Consider the following 27,157-nt stretch of genomic DNA (forward strand, 5'->3'; position numbering starts at 1 on the left):
AGGAGGAATTACTCCAGTTGCCAGACAATATGATCTTTCTGAGGCAAAGTCTTCTTTAACAAAGCAAGAAATAAAAATATGTTGGTCCAGTCTTTGCTAGAAAAGAAATTATGGATTAAAGTGCTTTAGTTTTAATTAGCAAGTCTCCATCTGGCTCTGGCATGAAATTAAAAGAACTGAACTTAAACACAAGATGGAAATAAAATTAAGAAAGATTGAGATTCAGAAAGAAGAAAGTCGATTGGAATTAGATAAAGAAGAAAGAGAGAGGAAATGTAGATACAGAAAGAAGTAAGAGAGATAGAGAGAAACTGAAAGAGGAGATGATAGGCAAATAAAAATGCAAATGCAGTGTGAAAAGGAACAAAGAGAAATGCAGAGATAAAAGAAAGACAGGGAGTTTCAATTCAGATTAAAAGAAATTTAGAGCTGTCAAGTGGAAAGCACTCCCCAACTTTACACGCAAGTTCAGGTTTTGATGTTACCAAAATATTAGTTTAGGATCCCTTTTTAAGGAAAAAGAAGTAGATAAATATTTTCCTCATTTTCTAAAATTGCTGAATATTTGAAATGGCCAAGTGCACTTTGGACTCTCTCATTACAAGGTGCACTTTTTAACAAAGATCGTGACATCGACACTTTCTTGTCAAGTACAGCACAAAGTACTGTTTATGATGTGGTTAAGGAGTATATCGTTGATGAGTTCATACCTGAGGCATAACGAAAAGAGTTTATGAATTGCTGAAAATCAACTGACCAGACCTACGTCGAATTTGCATGGGAAAAAGCACGATATTTTTTTTTATACGTGGTGCTCCTATAAAACGGTTATTAAAGATGATAATAACCTTAGAAAACTCATATTAGTTGAAGAGGTAAAATATTCCATGCATTTTAATATCTAGAATTATCTTGATCAGAAAGGTGGAAACTTTGGAAAAGGCTGTGCTATCAGTTGATGATTAATCCTTAGCTGATAAAGTTTCTTCGTCTGTAGGTCGTCCACTCAGCAATCGTTTGGTTAAAACGATTTCAGTCTAATACGACGAGCAGATCCGAATCACAGTCTTGCACAACTTTTAGAAATCAAGTTTCTGATACGACTGATGAGAAGTCCTTAACTCTTCCTTTGTGCATCTATTGCAAGAAGAAAGGGCACGTTATTTCTGATTGCCACAAATTGAATCAATGTGTAGCAGAATCAAGGCAGACCTATTCCAGATGTTCTTATTTCTAAGAGGTCATGGTGACGGTCATGTATTGAAAACAATACATTAATTTGGTCAAGCAAACTCAAGTCTGACTTTATTATGGAGAATAATGAACCATTCAAATCGAAAGATTCTATATCACTCCTGGACTATTCTGGCAATTCTATCCCTATTAACCGTGTCCGGTACATAGGAAATTCCGTCTTTTATTCTCAGATACTTTGCCTTTTTCCGAGAAGTCTTCTTGTAATGAAAGTGTTCTTATTAAGGCAGTAGAAAACGGTTTTGTTAATGTTCCTATCCATTGTGTAACTTTGTCATCAGACTTTGTGTCAGGACACGTGACAGTCGGAATAGTGTTGTCTTTACCCATCGAGTATATTCATTTATTACTAGTCAATGACCAAGCTGGAGATAAGGTTAAATGTAATCCAGTTGTAACTGACAAGCCTTGTTTGGACTAGAATGTCGATCATATTGAAAAAGAATCCCTGATTTATACCAATCTTTTGAATTTACCAGAGCTATGACAAAGAAAGCTTTTGACAATGATGTTGATCAGGAAATTATTCCTTCAACAGACGTTTGATAAGGTCACTTTTACTTCTCGTTTTCATCAATAAAATAGTATTCATCACAGTGATCCTCTTTTAACTGCTCATTCGCTTTATTCCAATCAAGGTGATAAACGACAATCACTTGTCGTCAAAAAGGAAACAGATCCTGAGATCTCCTGCTTGTTTCAGAGGGCTATTAGTGAAACTGAAGCCACAGAAGTATATGTGTGTTTTTTGTCAAAAATAGGGGATTTACGAGAAAATAAAGACCACCTGCGGTACCTCCTGGTGGTGACGAGTGATCGGCGAATTATCAAACTGTAGTTCCAAAATAGTACAGACAGGGAAATCTTAGTTTGGCCCATGAAACTCTTTCGGTTTGTCCCTTATTGATCAATATGATTTATCACAAGATCTTGAATCACTTTTATTTGCCAAAAATTAAAAATGACGTTTCTAAATGCTTTAAATCTTGTCACACTTGTCCAAGGGAATGAAAACCTAATCAGAAATTACCGAAGGCTCATCTTCAACCTACTCCCGCATTTCACGAACCATTCAGCATAGAAATGGCATCGATCCCTGACCTAAGACCAAGGTAGGCAACTAATACTTGTTGACCATAATGTGTGCGTTAACAAGATTTCCAGAAGCAATTCCTTTGAGAAATACTAAAACTTAAACAATAGCAAAAGCTTTGACAGTTATTTTTACTAAATTTGTCCTGCCCAAATCTGTCCAATCTGATCAAAGGTCAAACTTTAGGTCTGGAAATTTTCCAGCCAGTTATGCATGAATTAGGCATCCACCAATTCGAGTCTTCTGCCTATCACCCTGGAAGCCAACGGGCTTTAGAAAGACTTCATCAATCTTTGAAAAACATTATTTGGTTAAATTGATTTCATACTGGAAAAGATGGTTACAAAGGTGTTAATTTACTGTTCTTTTCCGTTCAGTTCAAGAATCTTCATGATTGAGTCACTTTGAACTAGTTTTTAGACATGCTGTAATAGATCAAAGAAAGCTTTATTGCCTACATCTTTCTTTTTTTTGCGAGGGGAGGCGTCATTTATATTTAAATTTCATTGATTGTTACTTAAATGCTATGGGTAGCACACAATTGTATAGCTGGCCTCGTCCAAAATCTTGACATATTTATAAACAGCATTGTTTACATTTTCTGACTGAAGGATAAATATTAGGATTATCTTGGTCTGGTTAAAAAAACATTGTGTTTACCATTTTCTTTATTATTGTTTTAGTAGCATACCTTCTAATTACAACTACGATTTTATCTTGTAAACTTTTAGAACCTTCGCGAATGAAAATTTTCATCAGGTAATAGTATTATTTGGAAAATACTAATTGTGACTTTGGTTAAGTTAAGGAGTACACAATCTTGTTGACGGGAAAAAAATAATTTCTCCTGCAAAAATGTCCGAAGCATAAATCAGTCTTATTGTTGTATTCAGTTTTTCATTTGGGCAGGAATTATGTATTCAATTATTTATTAACTGGAAATACAAGGCGCACATCTAAAATAAAATTCTTGGAAATAGCGACTTGGATTTATAGTTAAGTCAGACAACAGGACATATTCTTGGATATTATCTTTGTGATTTAACGAAATACTGTTGGCATATCATTACAACTGAGGGCACCATATTCACACCAGTACTTTCAGAGTTGGATTTTTTCCGGAGTACCACTATAGTTATTCATAATTTTATTCTTTAGGACTTGTGCTAGAAATTCCAGGATTATTTGGGATATAATTTGCAATATCAAAAGTTATTTTTTACGTTTCTTTTGCTTTTTATAATCTTGCGAAATAAATTGTTTGCTGAAATTTACAACACTTGTTGGTTTCCGCTCTTTTCTGTTACTTTCTTTGAGACCATAGAGTCGTAACTCTTGTAATTCCAATGAAGTATTGAAATAAATAAACGCTCTCAAGTTATAATTGAACATAACTTAAGCTGATTCTACTGACTGTTGTTTAAGATAGAACAAATTAATTCTCAGGTAAGCCTCCCTCATATAAAAAACCTAAGACACAATTTCAGAACCAGGATGAGGGACACATATTCAATTCCAGATCATTATAACTTGCCAACAAGGTTAGGTCCCTTTGTGCTTAACCAATCAGATATCAGATGACCCATAATTTCTAGGGGGAAACCAATGGCCTGAACTCAAATCTCATCAGTTAATTCGTCAACAAGATTTATTCTCCACCTTCCAAGGTCAAAAGGCCACACACACAGATTTACCAAAGAAAACGGCATTATCTTAAGGTACACAGCTGTAAAAAGAAATGATAAGTAGAAGAAATTAAAATAGATTTAGAATAATATCATGATCAGTCTATGTTTTCAATAACGAGTTGATACTGTCTTTATTAAATATGCAGTTTTATACGTTAATCCTGAGAGTAATTCTTTTTAAGCTGGCAACCAAGAATTTATTCGTATGTGGTGAAGTAGAGAGGATATTAAATCATTGTGCCAGCATTGAGTGTGACAATTGTGATAAAATAAAGTACCGAAATTTGCTTCTTTTAGAATATTTTAAACGATCACACGATTTAAGCTAACTTGGTTTAATTGAAATATATACGTAACATTATATATTCTTAGATAAATTATATCGCGGTCATATTTCAGGAATTGCTAAAGTTGTCAGCAGCGTGTGGCATGTGCTGTTTGTTGTTTTTATAAATTAATCCAAACTTATTTTCTAACAACCGAGAATAGAATGTGTCCTTTTAATGCTACTTTTGCTTGTTTGGTTCTTTGATGTATGTACACTTTGATTTTTAAAGTATGGGATTAATGTGTCACTAGACATTGTCGATGACAGAACTAATATACCGCTGCGTGCAGTCTCTCTGACGTAGCCACGATTACACGGTAGTTAAGTCATTCGACTCGTGACCAGAATGGTGTTAGTTCGATTCACACCACTGAAAAATCGTGGTGTCCTTGGACAATGCATTTTACTTGCCTCGGAACACTACTACCTTTCCCGTGCTGCTACAAACAAACCAAACCCCAGACGTCACTCTGTCTGTCTTATTTAACCTCGCCCACGAGATTTCCATTCAGTTTTCTCACTGAGAGGTTCTGTGTATACTGACTATGACTACCGGGCTTAACAGAAATTCTTACCGTCACACTCTCTGCGCACAATTCTCTCGAAGGGTTTCCGAATTAGAAACTCCTGCTCGGAAGGACCTGGGGTGTTATATCAAAGCGTACTGTCTCCTTTGTTTGTGCATCTTTATCATTTATAGATAAGATGTGTAACTAAGATAAAAACGATGTCTTCATCAAAGACATTCACCTGGAGCCGAAATGCACTTGCAAGTAATGTAGTACGTTCTTGTGTTTTTATTTCTCCTGCGAGCAAAGCATATCTAAACAATAAAGCTATGATATATACGGTTCAAGGAAAAGTTGAACGATGATACAAATTCATTTCTGAACAAAAAAAATCCAAGAGATCACCTCTCAGTTGTATAGGTTTGTCTTTTCTTTAGTTTTCGTATTCCTGTGATTTTAGCATCCTTACTAGATAAATGACATGTTCTGCCTTATTCAATAGATGAATAGATAGACGGATAGATATACTCAACGTTATTTCGATTTCACAGACTAACACTACCTATTTTGATCCACACGAGGGGTGGGGGATTACAGCTTTGTTACGTACTGTACTGTACAGAACCGTATACTTTCGCCAGATTTATCTGCTCCAGACACTTCGCTGATGCCGTCTTTCAACCATGTTAGGTCATTTGTTCAGAAATATGTAGCCAACAGATAGCACCAGGTCCACATATTCATTTCTTTCAATGTAACATAAAATAAGTTTAAAACAGACATCTGAGGTTTTGGAATAGTATCTGAGTGAAAAATAGCACAGACAAAAATTTCAAGCGATTTCATATTTCTCTTTTTATGCGAGTGCAACAAATTGCAACAGAATGATGTCACAGTTGATTTTCGTTAAGCTGAAATATTAAATCAATTTTGTAATTCAATTTTAATCAGCTTTCGTGGCAGTTATAAGGAAATAAATTAATACGAGATAATCATCTTGATTTAAATTTATATATTATTTCTTTAAGAGTAATACGGACTGCAGAACAACAGTTTGTGGGTATTAAAATCTGAGTTGCTATTATTCTCGTTTGAATGTTTTGAGACAAAGACATCTCTTATCGTTGACTTTTTTTCCACAACGGTGCCTGCAAATGTATTGATCTTTAGTTTTGCATAAAGTGTACATGTTCCTTTGGTCTATAAAGCAATAAAAAATATAATAAGCTGTCGTCATATTCTCGCGAAAACGGCAAAATGACATGGATTTGGTAACTCTGTTAGATTTGGATATATTGGCTAAATAAATATGTATAAAAGGTTTACATAAATCTACGACCATGCAGAGAAGACAATAAAAATTAAAGTTTGATCAGCGAGTTCATACCGGGCCAGTTTCATGTGATTATATATTTAATTTATGAAAATGATCAAGCGAACAACAAGAAGAAAAAAATAGTTTAGATCTATAATTTCAAAAATGTCAGGCAAGACACAAAAAAACCAACTCATATTGTATTATAGCGACTGACTAAAGTGGATTTTAAAGTGATTGTGCTTCACTATTTCTTGGTTTGATTTTTGTTGTTTCAAGACACACCAACATAAGTAGGTTATTAAGTGCTGGGGCATTTTAGAGTAAAGTACCTTACCCAAGGACACACCATGCTAGTCGACCCTTGTTGATCCGATGGCAGGATTTCAATCCCCATTCTTGTTTGTGGCCACGAGTCCTGCATGATCTAACCTCCAGCGGTTGCCTCTTTAGATATACAACAGAGAGCACTGTGAATTCTACACCCACGAGACTTCACAATATTGTATGCGTGCATACGTTAACGTCAAAATTGTGCAGAAAATAAAAAATAAAACATGTTATAACAGAATGAATTCATACATGTCCTAAAGGCTAAAATGTGCACGTGACAGAGATCAATGAGCGAGATTTCTGACCAACAAGCGATATAGAGAAAATTGCGTTGTCATTGAGCTTGCGTTCTAATAGGTCAACGTTCTACTTGGCTCATTGGTAAAAAGAAATTAACTGACAGCTGTAGATAGATCAATTAATTCATTCAAATAGTCTTTTTTTCTTCAAAAGGTCTACATTTTAAGTAAAATTTTCCACACTCACTTTGACTTAAATATAATGTCCCTTCAATTTAATATCCGTTTTGGAATAAACACAGCAACAAAAGCTTTGCTCGGTGTCCCATAAGTTTATTGACTGCACTAAAAATATTGAACACGCAAATAGGATCCCGAGCGGTAAAACTCATTCATCCACGCTAGTCCGTCATTATTCCGGCAGACCTGATATTTAAATGTATCGCATGCCAATAGAAAACCATGACGGTATCAGCATGCGGTAAATTCATTACTCATATTCAATGATAACACATATAAAAGCAGAAGATGTTGTTGATGATAATGAAAATAATGATGATGATGATGACGACTTATTATTATTATTATTATTATTATTATTACTATTATAGTACAAATAGCGTCCAGAAATAGAACTGATACGTCAGGTTGCCAGTATTGTTTCCATGGCAACGACAATAACATTACTTTGCATTTTGTTGATGAAGCATGTAATTTATGTAAGTTACTATGCATTATTTAAACACATTGTTTTGCTTTTACTCAGTGGGTCTCTGATTTATGATTCAAACTCAACTCAGGAATGAATCAAATATGTGTGTCTGTTCTTTCAAGCGACAGTTCTTACTTCGACAGCAACATTTCCAGACGCCATGTTTCTATGAGAAAAAAAGTAGACCTTGGTCACATGGGTTGCCACGGTAAATGATCATATCAACATTCAATACGGAAACATATTGATAGCTACAATAATGCAAAGTGAATGAGGACTATTTTAAAGCATATTATGAGCTCTACATTTTGAGTATGGTTTGCTTTTTTATTTTGCTGGCAGCACAACAATTCGTTGCATAGTTTTCTTTTGTTTCTCTTATCCTTAATGGTGTCCTATATAACCAGCTTGATATAGTTTGTACTTATAACATTCTAAGACTTAAACTTTACTTAAAGTGACTATGCAAATAATATAAATAATGTACAGCTGAAAAAAATTAACATTGATAGATTCGTTCTTAGGCTTTTTTCATTTTTGTTTTTGCAATTAACATATATCTGTTGGTTTGAAAATTACTGCCATTTGTACGATTGCAAATATTATTTACATATAAAATGTTCGTAAATCTTGGTGGAAAAACAACTCGGCAAAGAATGAATAAATTCAATGTTCCAAAAGTTAGAGTAAAAGGAATCGACCCATGAGTTATACAACTTACAGTTCTTGTGAGATGGAATAATTACGTCAGCACGCGTGACAATGTCAAAGCTTTTAGACTAATCTGTGACTTCTGTGACTGAGTTTCTTCGACTGATCCCCTATCCCTCCTTCTTCTGATAAAATTACAACATATCAATTAGAACAAGCTCTATTAACAGACTCTTTAAGCATTAATCCGTCTTAAATACACGATAAATCTTCGATGTGGCGGTGGACAATCTTGATTGATGTGGCTTTACGATTCTCCTCAATATTTTCGAACTTTAGCTTTCCCTTTTGCACTAACTTTCCGTGTAGCAAGGAGTCAGGTGTAGCCTGGGACCGTAAACGCCATCTTTTGCTTTGTTTGCTTATATGTATCCTCTTTTGCTTGCCTGCGTTGTAACTCGTAAATCGTGATGATGCATACATCAAACATATCCGCACTTATACTAAATTATTGGTTTTTCGTGCAATGTTCAGAGCACTGATGAAAAAAAGAGAAGAAACCCCAAAAGAATAAAATCTTCACCTGGAAATCGCTACACTATTTTTTAAACACTTTAAGAGCATTTTACATTCAAGTTGTTTAAATGTCTACGAAATAGACATATTCAAAATTGCTCACTGCCAACTATTATCCTAAGCACAACATTTTTAATCGCTTGACGGACTTTGACCCAAACAATAAATAACCGGGAATACAGTTTCTCACATTATAACTTTAATTTCTAAAGAATAAATCGATCTAGCATTCCGATTGCCATGCAAAGTGAAAATAGCGGGCAAAAACATATTCTATGGCATAATAAGGGATGCTGGGCACAACTTTGTGGTAAATTTCCTTTCATATTAGCTGGTTCTTTTTATACAAATCATTCCAAAAAAAATCATCAACTTCAAAGACTTCAACACCATGAGAAATGTCATGTAGGCTATGATGTACTTTGAGAATGAATATTGTACACGGCGAATGAACCACGATACTCAAATAATACAAATATTTGTTATTCAAATTTAGCTTCGATAACTCAGATGAGCGTTTTCACGTTCACTTGACGGTGTAAGGGTAATGGTGACACGACAGTGTAAGGGGTAATGGCGACATGACAGTGTAAGGGGAATGGCGACATGACCGTGTAAGGGAAATGGCGATATGACAGTGTAAGGATAATGGCGACATGACAGCGTAAGGGGAATGGCGACATGACAGTGTAAAGGGAATGGTGACATGACAATGTAAGGGGAATGTCGACATGGCAGTGTAAGGGGAATGGTGACATGACAATGTAAGGGGAATGGCGACATGACAGTATAAGGGGAACGGCGACATGACAGTGCAAGAGGAATGGTGACATGACAGTGTAAGGAGAATGGCGACGTGACAGTGTAAGGGGAATGGTGACATGACCGTTTAAGGGTAATGGTGACATGACAGTGTAAGGGTGATGGCGACATGACAGTCTAAGGGAAATGGCGACATGACAGTGTAAGGAGAATGGCGACGTGACAGTGTAAGGAGAATGGCGACGTGACACTGTAAGGGAAATGGCGACATGGCAGTGTAAGGGGAATGGTGACATGACAATGTAAGGGGAATGGCGACATGACAGTGTAAGGGGAACGGCGACATGACAGTGCAAGAGGAATGGTGACATGACAGTGTAAGGAGAATGGCGACGTGGCAGTGTAAGGGGAATAGTGACATGACAGTGTAAGGAGAATGGCGAGAAGACAGTGTAAGGGGAATGGTGACATGACCGTTTAAGGGTAATGGTGACATGACAGTGTAAGGGTGATGGCGACATGACAGTGTAGGGGGAATGGCAACGTGACAGTGTAAGAGGAATGGTGAAATGACCGTATAAGGGGAATGGCGACGTGACAGTTTAATGGGAATGGCGATGTGACCGTGTAAGGGGAATGGAGACATGACAGTGTAAGGGAATTGGGGACGTGGCAGTGTAAGGGGAATGGCGACTTGACAGTGTAAGGGGAATGGTGACATGACCGCATAAGGGAAATGGCGACATGAGTGTAATGGGAATGGCGACGTGACAGTGTAAAGGGAATGGAGACATGACAGTGTAAGGAGAATGGCGACGTGACAGTGTAAGGAGAATGGCGACGTGACAGTTTAAGGGAAATGGCGACATGGCAGTGTAAGGGGAATGGCGACATGACACTGTAAGGGGAATGGTGACATGACAGTGTAAGGAGAATAGCGACGTGACAGTGTAAGGGGAATGGTGACATGACAGTGTAAGGAGAATGGCGACGTGACAGTGTAAGGGGAATGGTGACATGACCGTTTAAGGGTAATGGTGACATGACAGTGTAAGGGTGATGGCGACATGACACTGTAAAGGGAATGGTGACAGGACAGTGTAAGGAATATGGCGACGTGACAGTTTAAGGGGAATGGCGACGTGACAGCGTAAGGGGCATGGTGACATGACAGTGTAAGGGGAATGGCGACGTGACAGTGTAAGGGTCATGGTGACATGACAGTGTAAGGGGAATGACGACGTGACAGTGTAAGGGAATTGGCGACATGGCAGTGTAAGGGGAATGGTGACATGACAGTGTAAGAGGAATGGCGAATGACAGTATAAGGGGAATGGGGACATGACACTGTAAGGGGAATGGTGACATGACAGTGTAAGGAGAATGGCGACGTGACAGTGTAAGGGGAATGGTGACATGACAGTGTAAGGAGAATGGCGACGTGACAGTGTAAGGGGAATGGTGACATGACCGTTTAAGGGTAATGGTGACATGACAGTGTAAGGGTGATGGCGACATGACACTGTAAGGGGAATGGTGACAGGACAGTGTAAGGAGAATCGCGACATGACAGTTTAAGGGGAATGGCGACGTGACAGTGTAAGGGGCATGGTGACATGACAGTGTAAGGGGAATGACGACTTGACAGTGTAAGGGGAATGGTGACATGACAGTGTAATGGGAATGACGACTTGACAGTGTAAGGAGAATGGTGACATGACAGTGTAAGGGGAATGGCGACGTGACAGTGTAAGGGGAATGGTGACATGACAGTGTAAGGGGAATGACGACTTGACAGTGTAAGGAGAATGGTGACATGACAGTATAAGGGGAATGGCGACGTGACAGTGTAAGGGGAATGGTGACATGACAGTGTAAGGGGAATGGTGACATGACAGTTTAATGGGAATGGCGACATGACAGTGTAATGGGAATGGCGACGTCACAGTGTAAGGGGAATGGCGACATGACAGCGTAGGGGGAATGGCGACGTGACAATGTAAGGGGAATCGTGACATGACCGTGTAAGGGGAATGGAGACATAACAGTGTAAGGGGAATGGCGACATGACATTGACATGAGAATGTAAGGGGAATGGCGACATGACAGTGTAAGGGGAATGGAGACATATCAAACTAACAGAGATTAAAACCTAGATCATCAACCTGGCCATACTATAATAAAGAGAAACAGGCCTTACCACGAAAAGGGTTAGGTACTGTAGGAGTCAATTTCGGCCTATATTCAGATCCAGATGAAACTTATACATGTATATGCAAAATATGTCCCTCTCTCTTCCTTAAATATTAATCTGATTTTTAGCAAGGACCGTTTTTAATACAGAAGATTGACAATTAAATTGTCTATGGTTTTCTTCTCCATTGTGATACCTATATTCGTTAGTTATACATATGCAGGCTAAAAATCTATTGACACGCATAATGCTAGAACATGAAAATCTCTTGACACGCATAATGCCAGAACATAAAAATCTATTGACACGCTTAATGACTTGCCAAAACACAAAAATCCTAAATTGTGCATTGGCAGGCAATATTCATAAATGTCTATGACAAGACTGGTAAAACTTGATTTTTATTTTAAAAGAATGTATGAATGATATATATATTTCCATTAGGTTCGTTTGATTACCTCTGACGCATATTTTCGTTTTTATTTAAAACCTTTCGCGCATGCATATGTTTAGAGCTGACGTTTTGTCGTATTCTTGTATTTGTTGTTTATTACGCCACAAAAACGTTGTGCATGCACTTTGTACATGTTGATACTGTGTATAGAGAAGAACTAACAATGTTCTAAACGTCAGCTAGGATAGCTGTTTTGTTTAAGCATCGTTCAGAGGGAAAAATTAGTTTGTGTTATTAATAATTCGAACAAAAATATTCCTTACGATGAGTTTTGATTCAAACATTTTATATATTTCTATAAAGTTTATGAGAGAGAGAGAGAGAGAGAGAGAGAGAGAGAGAGAGAGAGAGAGAGAGAGAGTACAATATATATATATATAATCTATACAGCGTGTGACGCAGACGTTCAATATACATAACATTGTTTTATTACTTCACCGACCGAGAATATCAGTTTTGATACATGTATAGAGAAGACGATGAGAGAACAGGCAAATTGATGTCCTCAGTGGATGGAATGAGAAAATAAATAATACAGTAAGACAGATTAATACACCTGGATTTGTTCCAGAATGCATTGCTCCTCCTATGCAGATCTGACGTCACTGACGTCATTACTGGGGAATACCCAATTAGAAATGAATATTATCTCGTTATTTTCTTTTTAATTCATCGTATTTATCTCTTAAGCTCATGTGTATTCGGTGATTAATGTAATCAAAAAATGGCTCTATATTTCGTTTTTGTGTGTAAAATCGTGCATTATTATTGCATTCATTTAAAAGATGGCCCATTATAAACGGCATGTAAGCATATAACTAGTCCTTGACAAGATGCCGATATAACTAGTCCTTGACAAGATGCCGATATAACTAGTCCTTGACAAGATGCCGATATAACTAGTCCTTGACAAGATGCCGATATAACTAGTCCTTGACAAGATGCCGATATAACTAGTCCTTGACAAGATGCCGATATAACTAGTCCTTGACAAGACATATAGCAATTTTATATTAATGTTAAAATGAACATTTAAACAGGAAAATCGTCAAAAATTCTGATGTGAAGAATGTCCAAAATGTTTTATATGTGCATCAATATGGATGTCATGCATAAGAAGAATTTATATACATTCACGCGCTCGTACACGCAAAGAGCCAAGGAACATCGAGACTTTTAAAAAGAGATTTTTCACTCAAGGATACCACTATACCACTTAAGTTCTTAAAATCGTAACAAAATTACTATATATAGACAGCTTGTTGCAGTGTGCGGTTCTTTTGGGTAAGATCAATTATATCACAAAATTCTTCGATAATTAATGTATTCGGATCATTTTCTCGGTTTTATTGTCAGCTGTAGATAGAAATGAGCTCTTCCTCAGAAAATATTGTGAAGTTGTGTATTGTCGTAATTCATCTAATGGAAAACAATGAATAATAATAATACTTACAAATACTGCATTTTTAAATTTGTTCAATGTTGATTTAAGTGCTTTTGTAGTTGCACGTGTGTATTTACATTATAATTTCATAATCTGAACAGATTTGTCACAGTTTTAGATTGTAAATTCATACAAGGGTCGATTAGTCTACAAAATGAATTTTAACAACCATTGCTATTTAAAGAGATCACGATAAGGAAAAGATACACTGCATTATTAAGTCTATAATTATAGTCTATAATTATTCCATAATCTTTAAGATGTTGTTAGTAAAGTGATACCACAAACTACTTGTTGTTGTTGTTGTTGTTGTGGGTCGACTTCCTTCCTCTTCAGCATTTAACTATAATCATCCCAATGCTCAGAATGTCCCAGATCAGAAAAAAAAAATACAAAGGGCAGGCAACATTTGAATGACAATTATTTTAATTTTTTTTAAAAAAAGAGGCCAAAAAGGCATTTTTTTTAATACTTTGTACTTGAACTGATTGGTCCATATGGCGAGGGACACACGGGGCGAACTAAAAGAAAAACGGTTTGTTTTTATGTCTTTTCGTTAAGGTGGAGCGCAAACGAGAATACGTTTTAAACTTGCATACGTGTCAGATGGTTTTAAAATCATGCCTTATGTCCAAAAATAAAACGTTCTCAATTGCACTGGTAGTTGTTTTTAGGTCTTTAGAAGATGCAAAAGTATGGGGAAATTTGCGGATTTGTTTCGATCATATGCTAATTTACTTAGAGACAAAAAGAAATGTTTATTTCACGGTGTTTCACTCTACCATATGCATGAATGTTACAGTAGACATTTAGTCATTGTGGTGTATGTACAATTATGTCATGCGTTCAATGTAACAGAAAGTCAGTTAGTATTTGACTATTGTAGAGATGCAATATTAACGCTGACGGAACTAAATTTTATCTTTTACCACATGGTTCTCATGCGGCAACCAAAACGATATTTTCGAAACGAGGTTACTTACTCTTACCATTATATTCTTTAAAAAAATAGAATTTGGTTGCCGCATGTGGATCACCATTTTAAAACAGGCCCAGTTTTAGCACGAAATGGTTATTTTATGGCTAACGTGACTTAATAAACACGTGCCTATAACTTGATATCAAGGAATTAAGGAAATGATTTGCAATTTTAAGTTTTACAAATCTTCATACAGTTTTTGACATGGCATGAGCTCATCAAACTTATTTGAAAATCTTTGAATTTTCGGACCAAAAAGAGGTCTTATAGCACCTACCCCTTTTCTTAAAAACACGAATATTGCTAAATTTTTCTTCATAAATAATGAAAATATACAAATTTAATAGACACGATTATCCATAGTCAAGTCGAGTAAAATATTAAGATATGCTCCATGTGATAAAACATTTAAATGATCAATGAGCAATACGTTTCGTCTTTTTCTTCGAATTTAAAAAAAATAACTATTAGAGAAAATGTTTTTAAAAAATTTAATTAATGCCTTCTAATTGAGAGATACACTAGATCAATTTTTTTTAAAATATGGATTACAGAAACAGAATTGAATAGTAAACTTTATCATACTTTGTTAAGACACTAGCTATGCAGTATTAATTGGTTACGTGGTGCATTAAAATATGGCAGTTTTCCTAGAAAAAGAGTTAAAACCCATGACAACCTTACTAGACTCCATATCAGTGAGGCTTAATTGAGACAGTTCCTTAGAAAAAGAGTTAAAACCCAGAACAAATTCTACTACACTCCATATCAGTGAGTCTTAATTCAGAGAATTCCTTAGAAAAAGAGTTAAAACCCGGGACAATTCTACGTGACTCCATTCCAGTGAGACTTAGTTAAGACAATTGCATAGAAAACGAGTTAAAATCCCAGGACAACTTCTACGTGACACCATATCAGTGAGACTCGATTCACACACTTCCGTATACATTGAGTTAAAAGCCAGGACAACTTCTACTCGACTCATATCAGTGAGACTTAATTAAGACAATTCCAAAGAAAACGAGTTAAAATCCCAGGACAACTTCTACTAGACTCCATATCAGTGAGATTCTTACTTCAGACAATTCCTTTTACAAAGAGTTAACACCCAGGAGAAGTCTTAATAGATTCTATATCAACGAGGCCTAAATTCAGACAATTTCTAACACAAAGAATTAAAACCCAGGACAACTTCTACTAGACTCCATATCGGCGAGGCTTAATTAAGACAATTCCTTTTACACACAGTTAAAACCCAGAAGAAGTCTTAATAGATTCTATATCAACGAGGCCTAATTCAGACAAAATATTACACAAAGAATTAAAACCCAAGACAACTCCTACTAGACTCCATATCAGTGAGGCTTAATTAAGACAATTCCTTTTACAAAGAGTTAACACCTATTAGAACTCTGAATAGCCTCCATATCACTGAGGGCTAATTAAGACAATGCCTTACACAAAGAGTTAAAACCCAGGACAACTCTTACTAAACTCAATATAAATGAGACTTAACAAATAATAAAGCCATCATCTTTACTGCCTTTGTACTAAAAACACGACTATTCATCTAGCATCGATCACTGTTACAACTAATAACTTTCCGCATATAGATAAGCATCCTTATTAGAGATGCAGGTTCTAGTCGCATGAATAAGAATGTTCCCATATTGTTTCATACCCTACTAACACAGGGCAAGTGCAAAATAAGGCTCTTGAAATAAAACGTATCGACATCACCAACACTTGATTGTCCCTGTGGGTTCTATACCACACGTTTACTTTCTACTCCATGCGTACTACTTCTAACGCAAACGAAATGGTATAGAAATATGATCCATCAACTCCCAATTCACCCAGTTTATATGACTCCTACGGGTCCCACACTGGACTTAAATACTCTCTGCAGCTGATACATGTGCTGTGTGAAATCCGATAACATAAAGGACTCCCAAAATCATGATAAACTATTTCACGATAAATCCTGTCGATATGGCTACAAAAAAAGCATCTTATTACAACATACGTTGTACATTTTTATTTATGTAGTTATGATGTATATTTAGTTAATGTTTATTCGCAACATCATGAAAATCCTTCTCTCTCTCTCTCTCTCTCTCTCTCTCTCTCTCTCTCTATATATATATATATATATATATATATATATATATATATATATATATATATATATATATATATATTGGTTACAAGATTATGCTCTTAAAAAAAGTAACAGAAAAGACTGAAAGGCAACAAGCTTTGTAAAGTTCAACAAATAGTGTATTTTCCTAGAATACAAAGTGAAAATGAGAAAAAGGAACTTTCGGTGTTGCAATTTAAATACCAGCGTAATCCAATAATTACAGACAATGGTCCCAAGTAATTTAACGTCCTGAATAAATTTTAGTAGAAGTACAGAATAAATCCAAAAACTGAAGGTGATGATGTGTCTGTGGCAGCTTACAAAGTGTTGATGTGTCATCAGTCTTTTGTTGAATCACAGTTATATAATTCTTGGTTTGAATTCATTATAAATTCCAATGAATATCTCTATCCAAGAATTTTTCAGAGCGCTATTGTATTTCCAGATAATATAATCACTTGAATTATATAATTTGCAGAAATAAAATATCCACCCAAAAAAATGAAATACTGGAGAAAACATATAATACCACTTAAAAATGCTATATCTTAATTGGCGACTGAACAAAAATCATCTCTGTTACAAGACTATGTAGTTCTCTACTTGACCTCAGGTCACGATTAGGATTTTCTATTAAAAAAACTATTACCTAATGAAAAATAACCTTCCAGAATGATCCTGATGTTTACAAAAAAAAAAAAAAAAACATAACCTAGATTATGTAAAATACATTAAGGAAATTCAGAAACCTTGACTTAGACCGAAATAAACATATTTACTTCTATTAATAATAGTTCTGCTTTTAAACCCATACACATAGAGAAATAACTACGTATTATTTGTTTACACAAGAAAATAAAAGGCAATTCCGATCAAGCAGAAATGAACTCAGTTTTGGACAAGGTCAAGTCCAACTTACAATGTTACGTTACAATAGCAGAAATGAACTCAGTTTTGGACAAGGTCAAGTCCAACTTACAATGTTACGTTACAATAGCAGAAATGAACTCAGTTTTGGACAAGGTCAAGTCCAACTTACAATGTTACGTTACAATAGCAGAAATGAACTCAGTTTTGGTCAAGGTCAAGTCCAACTTACAATGTTACGTTACAATAGCATGCAATCAAATAGTAGAATAAACTAACAATCAAAGCAGACTAAATACACATAACAATATCTTAAAGAAAGCCAAAAAGCCTGAGTTCCGACAAGGAACACATACCTTCTTTTACCTTATCCAATCAGGATTACTACTTTACCCTTCGAAATAATATTAGTCCCATAGAAGTCAACACATTCTTTCTAGTCCGCCTTTAATAATAACTAGTCTGGAAAATGTAATTTTGAGACACCTTTTCAAAATGGACCACAACTTCCGATGCATCTTCTCTAGTTTGTCTCCGTTCTTGTCACTTTATGACCTCTGGTTACCAATGCACTCTTCTCTGGTTGAACCATTACATGAACGAGCCGCTAATTGAAACTCAGTTCATGCCCCGAGCAGAACATAATAATTATTACAAGTTGCCAAGCTTGAGCTATTCTGTTCAATAGATCAAACTTAATTTTTACGTGTCACGCTGCGCTGATACAAAAACAATGCACTAATAAATCTCTATAAAATTGTGCACCATTACAAAACAACATTGTGTGTCTCTATTGATGTAGTGGATGATTGGATGATACAAGGCCTTAGTTAGGATGGGGGTAACTAGTTTTCTTTCTCCTGCATCCCAACATTTTTGCTTTCATAATTATTTTCTCTTTGCTTGCGAAGTGTTTCAGAAAGATAGAAAATGTGCGGATCTAGTGCATTGAAAGTTTGTTTTCAGAACTCGCACTAATTTAAAGAAAATCGTCATACTAAATCTGAATTTAGCTTCAGCAACGAGCTGCTGAACTTAATTGAAGTGCGAGTACCATCGGTATATATTTAAAAAAATGTATTGTGTATTTCGCCTTGAATAAACTAAATTCAATCGATCACACGTTCTGCTCTTTATGCCAATACGATTGAAGTTGGGTAAACGGCGTTTGCAGTAATTGTCTAATCCCTGTCGCTAGTTGTACATTATTAGAATGATTACATTTAGCTGCTGTCTAAAATATAGGCACGATACGATATAGCTGTTAGACTCACGGTGCCAATGATACATAAAAATGGGAACTAGTTTAGAAATGGGTGAAGATAAAATAGGGTAGATATGGGTTTGGCTGGCCAGGATTGGTTGATAGTAAATGTTAGATTTTAGTAAAAACAATATTTTGAGAGCTTATCCTTGTTGTTACCGAAGGAAAACAAATGGAATTGATGGAATTGAAGTCTTTCTTTTAGAACCTTTAATTTAGAAAATTCGTTACTGAAATTAGCACCTGACTCTTTGGTGCGGAATTGAAAGCATATTTTTCAAGCACGTGTAGATCCAGACAATGCGGCAGCTCAAAAACAAAAACGGTTTTCTCTTCACGTAAGCTGTCATCAAGGATTTGTCTGTACTGCTAAATATATGTTTGATTGATGAGCATTCAAAAGTTTACAGTTAATAAATTTTTCATATCACAGTGTTTTCATAGGTTTACTATTGGAAGAGAATTAGTACAGTGGGGCATTTATTACAGAAGAAACGATGAAGGCCGGATGCACTTCGCTAGATGGAAGGTTCCGCTGCCTATGTTTTGTCTTGTTTTTTTTTCTCTGTCCGTCCATTACACGAAATGCTAATATTGATATCACATCTTCTCTCTCAGTGACATTATGAATTTTCGAACATTTACAAAAATATGTTGTAAGTACTTTTCAGCCAAATACAGCGTGACATATCAATATGTTTACGGGAATAGTCAGCTTCTGCAAGGTAAACGCTGTAACAATGGACGCATTTCATTGATTTTATTGAAACGAAATGGCGCCACGGAACAGAAAAATATAGGCTGACTTTATGACTAAAACAAATCGTTCTTTATTATTTCATATTACGCATTATGTTCAACACAAAGCACGTACATCTCGACACAATAACACAAACTGTCGAAGAAAAACTTAGCACAGACATATACTGTACAAGAACTGTACAAGAACCTACACAAACGAATTTCTCTAATACCCCAGTTGCAATAATATAGCACAGACGAAACAGTATAAAGACCATACGTGTCAGAGCAAAACATATCGGGTCCAGATTGCAAAAAACTTGAATTATGCATGTTTTCTGTCTAATCGCCTTGTAAAAAGAGGATGCAGAGATATATGTTATTTGTTAAAACTAAGTTTTGATTTATATCCACATTTAATGTATGATTCTAGCGGCAACAAAAGAAAGCATACTTTGTTTATCCTAGTTTCCCAGTTGTGGGCGATGACTTGATATAAACGAATAGTTGTATATGCATGATGCAATACTAACTAAAATCAACAGGTATTTTTGATGATTGTCTACGTCATTGAGTGATCTATCCTTAGAAAGAAGTACGGAGGCATGCATGCGCGCTTGCTGTGGAACAAGAGTTGATAAAAACAAAGATGAGGAAATAATCCGAAATACCATGATCTGCAATATATCTTTGAATCCAGTCTGGAAAAAGTTGACTGACTCTCAAAGATGCACTGAAGAGATGTTTCTACTAAGAGTTTAAATCTCTCTCTCTCTCTCTCTCTCTCTCATTGACGCTATGACGTTTGATTCGTGAAGACTGGCCGATTCATTTACTTGTGCCTACGTCCAACACCACCGCTGCAGTGATATGTATTTAGTGCTTTAACAACTGTGATTTGTGCGTACACTGAAAAAAAAAAAACAGCCTCGAAAACAACCGGTCATAGTGAACCATAGTTCATTATAATCAGCCTTGTTCTTTAATTTCGTCTAACATTCCAAATGTTTATAGTCAGCCTGTTATTGAAAACATGTGCATCGTTTGTAATAATGCATCAAAATCTGTCACTGAATGGCATTTAGATATAATATAATGCTCGCAAGTTCCATTAGTATGCCATACTATTACACACTCCAGTCATAGCCCTCCACACTCTTAAACAAACAATACAGAACGCATTTAGACATTCAACGCACAAATTAATTTTTGTAAAAAAACTCACGCCCAAATACATATCCTTGCAACCCTTGTTTTTAATATTAGGAGATAATCCTTAATCTCCTCATCTCAAGGCATTGTCTCTCTAGTTAGAAGTTACACAACCCTATCAAGAATTTCCTATTCTTATTTGGTACCACTCTTCGCAATATAATACCTTCCTCCGTCAGATATTCCCAACATTTATTAGCATTCTTTGTAAGGTTCTATTTCTGAGGAGCGGTAATCTGCGCTGACAGCTGTAATATCACATCCCTAAAAATGCAGACTAGTGTTATTATAATAACATAATTTGCTTTCAATAGTCCTGCACGTATGTATGTTTTATTTATATGTTTTTGGCTGTGCTTTTGTGTATCATGCTTGTGCGCTGCTTGTGTAAATGCGTGCGTACTGTGTGCTTATTAGGTGTGGAGGTGTATGATTGGTTTGTGTGGTGGTATGGAATACGAATGTAATTTGAGATCATGTTATTGTATATAAAATTATATGCAATGTACATATTCAATAAAGTTTGTTCTGTACATGTAAATTTGTTCAGGCTACTCTGCACCATCGCGGTAAGTAAGCGCCTATGATGATTGATTAACTATCCAATTGTGATCCCTACGCCAACCAGATGGGTGGACACGTAATGTATGTAAGAATCCAACAAAATAGTTCAAAGTCCTTGAACCATTTTCTTTGTTTATTTTCATGATTTGTTGAAGTGAATCTAATGTATGTCTTCATTGTCATTTAATAGAGGAAAACTTTTGTAAAAATCTGCAACATGTCGTTTAGCAAAAGCTAAACTTTCAAATGTACACTGGAGCACTTCCGTTGTCAAGTTTTGATTTTCGAATATTCGCAGTGTTTTGCACGTTCTCCGTCTCTTGAATTATTTGGTAAGACAATTTAGCAAGTAGTCCATAATCCCATTATGTCTAACAGGAATGATAGGTTTTGAAAAGCACCGGAAAGTATGAGGTTTGACTTTGATCCTCACCAATCGGAATATAGTTTGGCTTTTTCCGTCAAATCGAGAATGAAACCTCGGATGTAATTGGCCTCCATTGAGTATTGTATTTGGAACTACTTTTGTTAACATGTGATAATATTGTGGGGGATCACCAAACCAATCACGAGGATGCTTAGTACATACCTATCAATTATCTATCACAGAAAAAGCCCGAATTTTACAGTCATTTCCTACAAGCAGGAAAACGAGACAATCGTTTTCATATTCTGTATACTCTCAAAAGATGTCGGAACTACTTTATCCTCGAGATTTCCTTTTAACAGTAGCAGCACCTTTCGTTCTAAATAAAATATCTGAATGGTCAAATATATAATTTTGTCAATAGAAAAATAAGAAAACTTTTATTCATTTTAAGTATTTAATATAGTCAAAAGGTTCTTATGAAACAAGATCCCATTCGGAAAACGCGTACTAAAACATCGCTACAGGATACAATCCATTTACGGAATCTCATAGTTGATAACATTGGTGACTTTCCATCATAATGAACTTGAAATAATAAGTAAAATTAATCGGTATATAAAAAAATCAGTATCACAGTAATGCGATTTTTATTGCTAGATCACGTGAAGCGTCTCGTCATCTCAGCAGTGATTGCTGGCGAGATATGACAACTTTGAACGCCAATATCTAAAATATGATGGACCGAGTTCCATTAAATTTTAAACTCAATGCCTTAGGCACTATCATAAACGCATTACCATGAGCACTATCATAAATTCAGTGCCATGAGTACTGGCCTAGAGCACTGTCATAAACTCAGTGTCATTAATACAACCATAAACTCAGTGTCATGAGTACTCATAAACGCAGGACCATGAGTACTATCATAAACTCAGTGTGATGAGTACTGTCTTAAACTCAGATCCACAAATAATATCATAAACTCATTGCTATGCGTACTATCAATAATTTATTAGCATGAGCACTATTTTAAACTCAGTGCCATGAGCACTGGCCAAGAGCACTCTTATAAACTCAGTGCCATTAATACTACCATAAACTCAGTGACATGAGTAATATCATAAAACTCCGTGCCATGAGTAAAATCATAAACTCAGTTCCATAAATACCATCATAAACTCATTGCTATGAGTACTATCATAAACTCGGTGCAATGAATATCATGGTTATTAACATAAGCTCAGTGCCATGAGTACTATCATAAACTCAGTCCCATGAGTACTATCATAAACTCAGTAACATGAGCAACAACATAAACTCAGTGTCATGAGTACTATCATAAACATAGTTCCATGAGTACTACCATGAACTCAGTGTCATGAGTACTATCATAAACTTAGTCCCATGAATACTACCATGAACTCAGTGTCATGAGTACTATCATAAACTCAGTGGCATAAGCACTATCATGCTTTAAAATTGCATTAACAAATTTGGAACAAATAATTAATTAAAATGATGACGAAATATGAGCAGTTAAGGGTCATGAAAGGTCGATGGATGATTTGAGTCTTCTTATGTCCATTGCAATATGAGATTTTGTCAGAAATCAGAAACTGTGTTAGCTCCGACCTTATTGAACCATTAAAATATATCTGAGTAAGAAGACACTGAACTAATTTTACATGTTGCATTTATCTCAATAGAACTTCACATCATCAGAAACAACGAGCATCAAGAAGAGAAGCCTTTCAACAATAATGCTATCTCGAACTAAAATTGTAATTATGTTGATGTCAATACTTAATAATAATAATAATAATAATAATAATAATAATAATAATAATAATAATAATAATAATAATTTTCATCATCATCATCATCATCATCATAACATTGTTAATATTAGCATTACTACAACTATTATTATTATTATTATTAGTAGTAGGATTATATATATATATATATATATATATATATATATATATATATATATATATATATATATATATATATATATATATATATATATATATATATATATATATATATATATATATATATTAGAAATTATGTTTCACTTGAAAGTTTCTAAATAATCTGTTGTGCTAATTGACCTAATTGTCTCTCTGTCCAACAGAGTTTTGTTTATAACCCGCTTATTGTCTGTCAACCTCTATCTGTCTTCCCCACCGCGTCAGTTATGACATTAACGATCATGGGAAGCCGTCAGATTAATGTCATGGAACGACAATTGATTTTCGGACTGACACCGTCAAAATAATGTGCTTACCCATCACATAACTTATGTTATATTTCTGTCCAAATAAATCACAGCCCAGCCAGGTGTCAATGTATTATAGGTGCTTCGAAACTCGTTATGAATACAAAAGGTACGACAAGCCATATTTCAGCGTGGCCTTTTCCTGTGACACTGAAATTTATGTATTGAATCTCAGACACATGCCTTTAAGATACAAGAATATATATTTTCACAATAGAATACATGATGCAGTTATTGTTAGCATAGTCAAGAATGCTAGACAAGCATTTGACTTTTGTGGAACATAGTGGTAGTAGTAATAGAAGTAGTACTGGTAGTAGCAGTAGTAGTAGTCGTGGAAGTAGTAGTAGAAGTGATAGTAGTAGTAGAAATAGTAGTAGCAGTAGTAGTAGTATCATTAAACTAGTAAATAATTCAATATTAACTAAATTGGACAGATATTACCTTCTTTTATAACAAAATTCGTGATTATAAGTTATCTACAAGCGGTGGAAAATCTTATTTTGCGCAGATATATGGATTATTACATTTTCTCACGTGGTTTTAAATTTTAGAAGGGAATGTTGATTTTCTTTATTCCAGTATTGCTTACTCTGTTCAGGTTCCAGATTTAGATTTTTGAACCTTGAACTTGAATAACTACAGGATATACTTTTGACAAAAGATTAGAAATCAAAAGAAATAATATACCAAAGTTTCATAGTAAACTATTTCTCTTGAGACAAATTAAAATTTGTGTAAGCCCTATATTCGGCACTGAGTTTGATCAAAATACCAGGAAATCTACTTTGTAAATAACTTTTTCAAATATTAACAAGCATATAAATCAGGTTGTTTAACAAAGAGACGATGTATATGTTGAGATTGTTGACTGAATTGTTTGGAACAGATGCAGGTAACACTGAATTTCGATTTTTGTATGTTGAACCTCAGGCGTATAGCTCCGATCCCTGTACCAAACTCTGAAATTCCGTGGGGTGGAGGTCCAATTATTTAGCTACTTCATTAAATAATTAAAATATTGCTCTTTTTAATTAGAAAACTAGATGCTGGCGGCAAAGCAATGTCTCAATAGTCACATAAATAATTTTTAAAATGTGGGGCAGATATATTAGCGCCTTTGTGCTTAATATGAATGCATATCTAAAACACAGGTTGTCGTGGCACATTTGGAATCGCGCGTGATATCAAATTTCAGTCAGAAAAGATTAAGAGGGATAATCCTTACAACTGCATATGTAAAACAATATTCATGGCTTAGTATAAAGGTTCGATTTCTTATCATCCAATTTCAGAGATTGTAGTCTACGCTTTGTTTTGAAATTTTTTACGGATTTTTATAATTGTAGTTTTGTGTAGTACAATACCTTTCATCGTAAAGCGTTTTGGGTAGGGGGTTGGGTCCCCCAATCATATACGGATTTCTCAGCATTTCCAACCCGATTTAAACTGTTGACAGTTCCCGCTTTTAGTTGAAATGAACTTTGCATTATAATGCCTCTTAGTGTTTTCTGGTTGTTGCAAATGGACACTTAGTTTCGTCCATGAACACGAAGCGTTACTGTTGCAACCTCTAGTTAACCTCTCGAATGGGTAACACAAAGCGTTATATTTGCAGCCTCTAACGTAACCACTCGAGTGAGGAACATGAAGCGTTACAGTTGCAACTTCTAGTGTAACCTCTCCATTAGATAACACAGCATTACAGTTGCAACCTCTAGTGCAACGTTTCAATGGGTAATATTAAGCTTTCATACTGCTGATACAATGTGTATGTCTGCTATTGTAAATTATATACAAGAAAGGATTCATTTCCAAAAACTATCAAATACGTACTGTATTCCTTTTCCATTGTGCAACCTGGCTTTGTGTTGCATTTGACCGGAAAATTGGTTCTTCTCTGTACTGTTGTTGTCCGTACGTCTTATCGTCACGTTCTTGGCCGTTCTCACCATAGAACCTACATCAAAGTTTTATTTGTTATCATTAAAAAAAACTTTAACAAGAAGAATAATGTAATACAGGAATGTTTTTTGAACAAGAAGAACAATGTAATACAGGAATGCTTTTGATCCGAACGTTCCGCTTTTGAAGTAACCTCACCTGACTGAAGGGCATGAGAGCTTGCGGTTTTGACTTGTATCTCTGGCAGTCCGTCTTTCATGCGTGCATACGTCTTATAGCATTTTCTTTTTCTTTACCTTTTTGCTTTTGTTACATTGTTTGTTTTGTTAATCTGTTTCTTAAACACGGTAGCCTATTGTTTAAACTTGGAAGAAATCTTCAAATGAAAATGGTCTAAAAATGGCAAGGTTTATTTCTTTAACAAATGGTGACTTCTCAGAAATCAGGTAAAAGAAAAAGTGAAGTAATATAAGAAAATAAAATTACGAAAAATGCTGAACTACGTTTCTTCTATCTTTTTATTAATAAGTATTTGCTGAAAAGTTTGCTTTAGGCTTGCTATACCCTGTTTACCTTACTGTGCTACTTCCTCAGGTATGGACTGCAGGATTATTTCAAAATTATAATGGTTTTAATAATTTTCGAGTCAGTTTGGCTACAAACGAGAGGAAAAGATATGTTTCTCAAAAGCTATTGATACCATTTATGTTACGGAATCGCAATTTAAACTAATCTAAATTAAAGTTTTGACCAGGGTCCGTCTTGGCCTTCTAACGAAAGCGTCGTTTTCTTTTTCTTCAGGTATATATAGCCATTCAGTAAAAGGAGGAAAAAATTTAAAAAAATACTGTTCTAATTCAAATTCCTAAGTCATTTGTTTTACTGGCAGCTTTGAAATAAATCTTAATATTATGTCTTAATCTTAAGTGTAGTAATATTTTAGGGTTTGCTTTAAATATCATAAAAATAGCCATTGTCCGTTTGAATATTAATGTAAAATCAAGTCAGTTAAGATGTTTTACCAGTAGATAATACATTTTATGCCTCAATCTACTGATTTCTACTCAAACAAATATGCAATTTTTAAAGTAATTGTAAGAACTGAAATAGAAGAAAAAAATGATAAAGTTGAAATGAATGAAGGAATAAAGGAAGGAAGGAAGGAAGGAATAAACGAATGAAGGAAGAAAAAAACGAAGTCATGCTGGGTAAAGCAATATAGAAGGCAGGCAATCAGGAGACATAACTCCTGTTAATGATTTTGTGGAACACTGGA

Source organism: Sinohyriopsis cumingii, chromosome 4 (assembly GCF_028554795.1).
Source record: "Sinohyriopsis cumingii isolate HCF-2022 chromosome 4, ASM2855479v2, whole genome shotgun sequence".
Classification (NCBI taxonomy): domain Eukaryota; kingdom Metazoa; phylum Mollusca; class Bivalvia; order Unionida; family Unionidae; genus Sinohyriopsis; species Sinohyriopsis cumingii.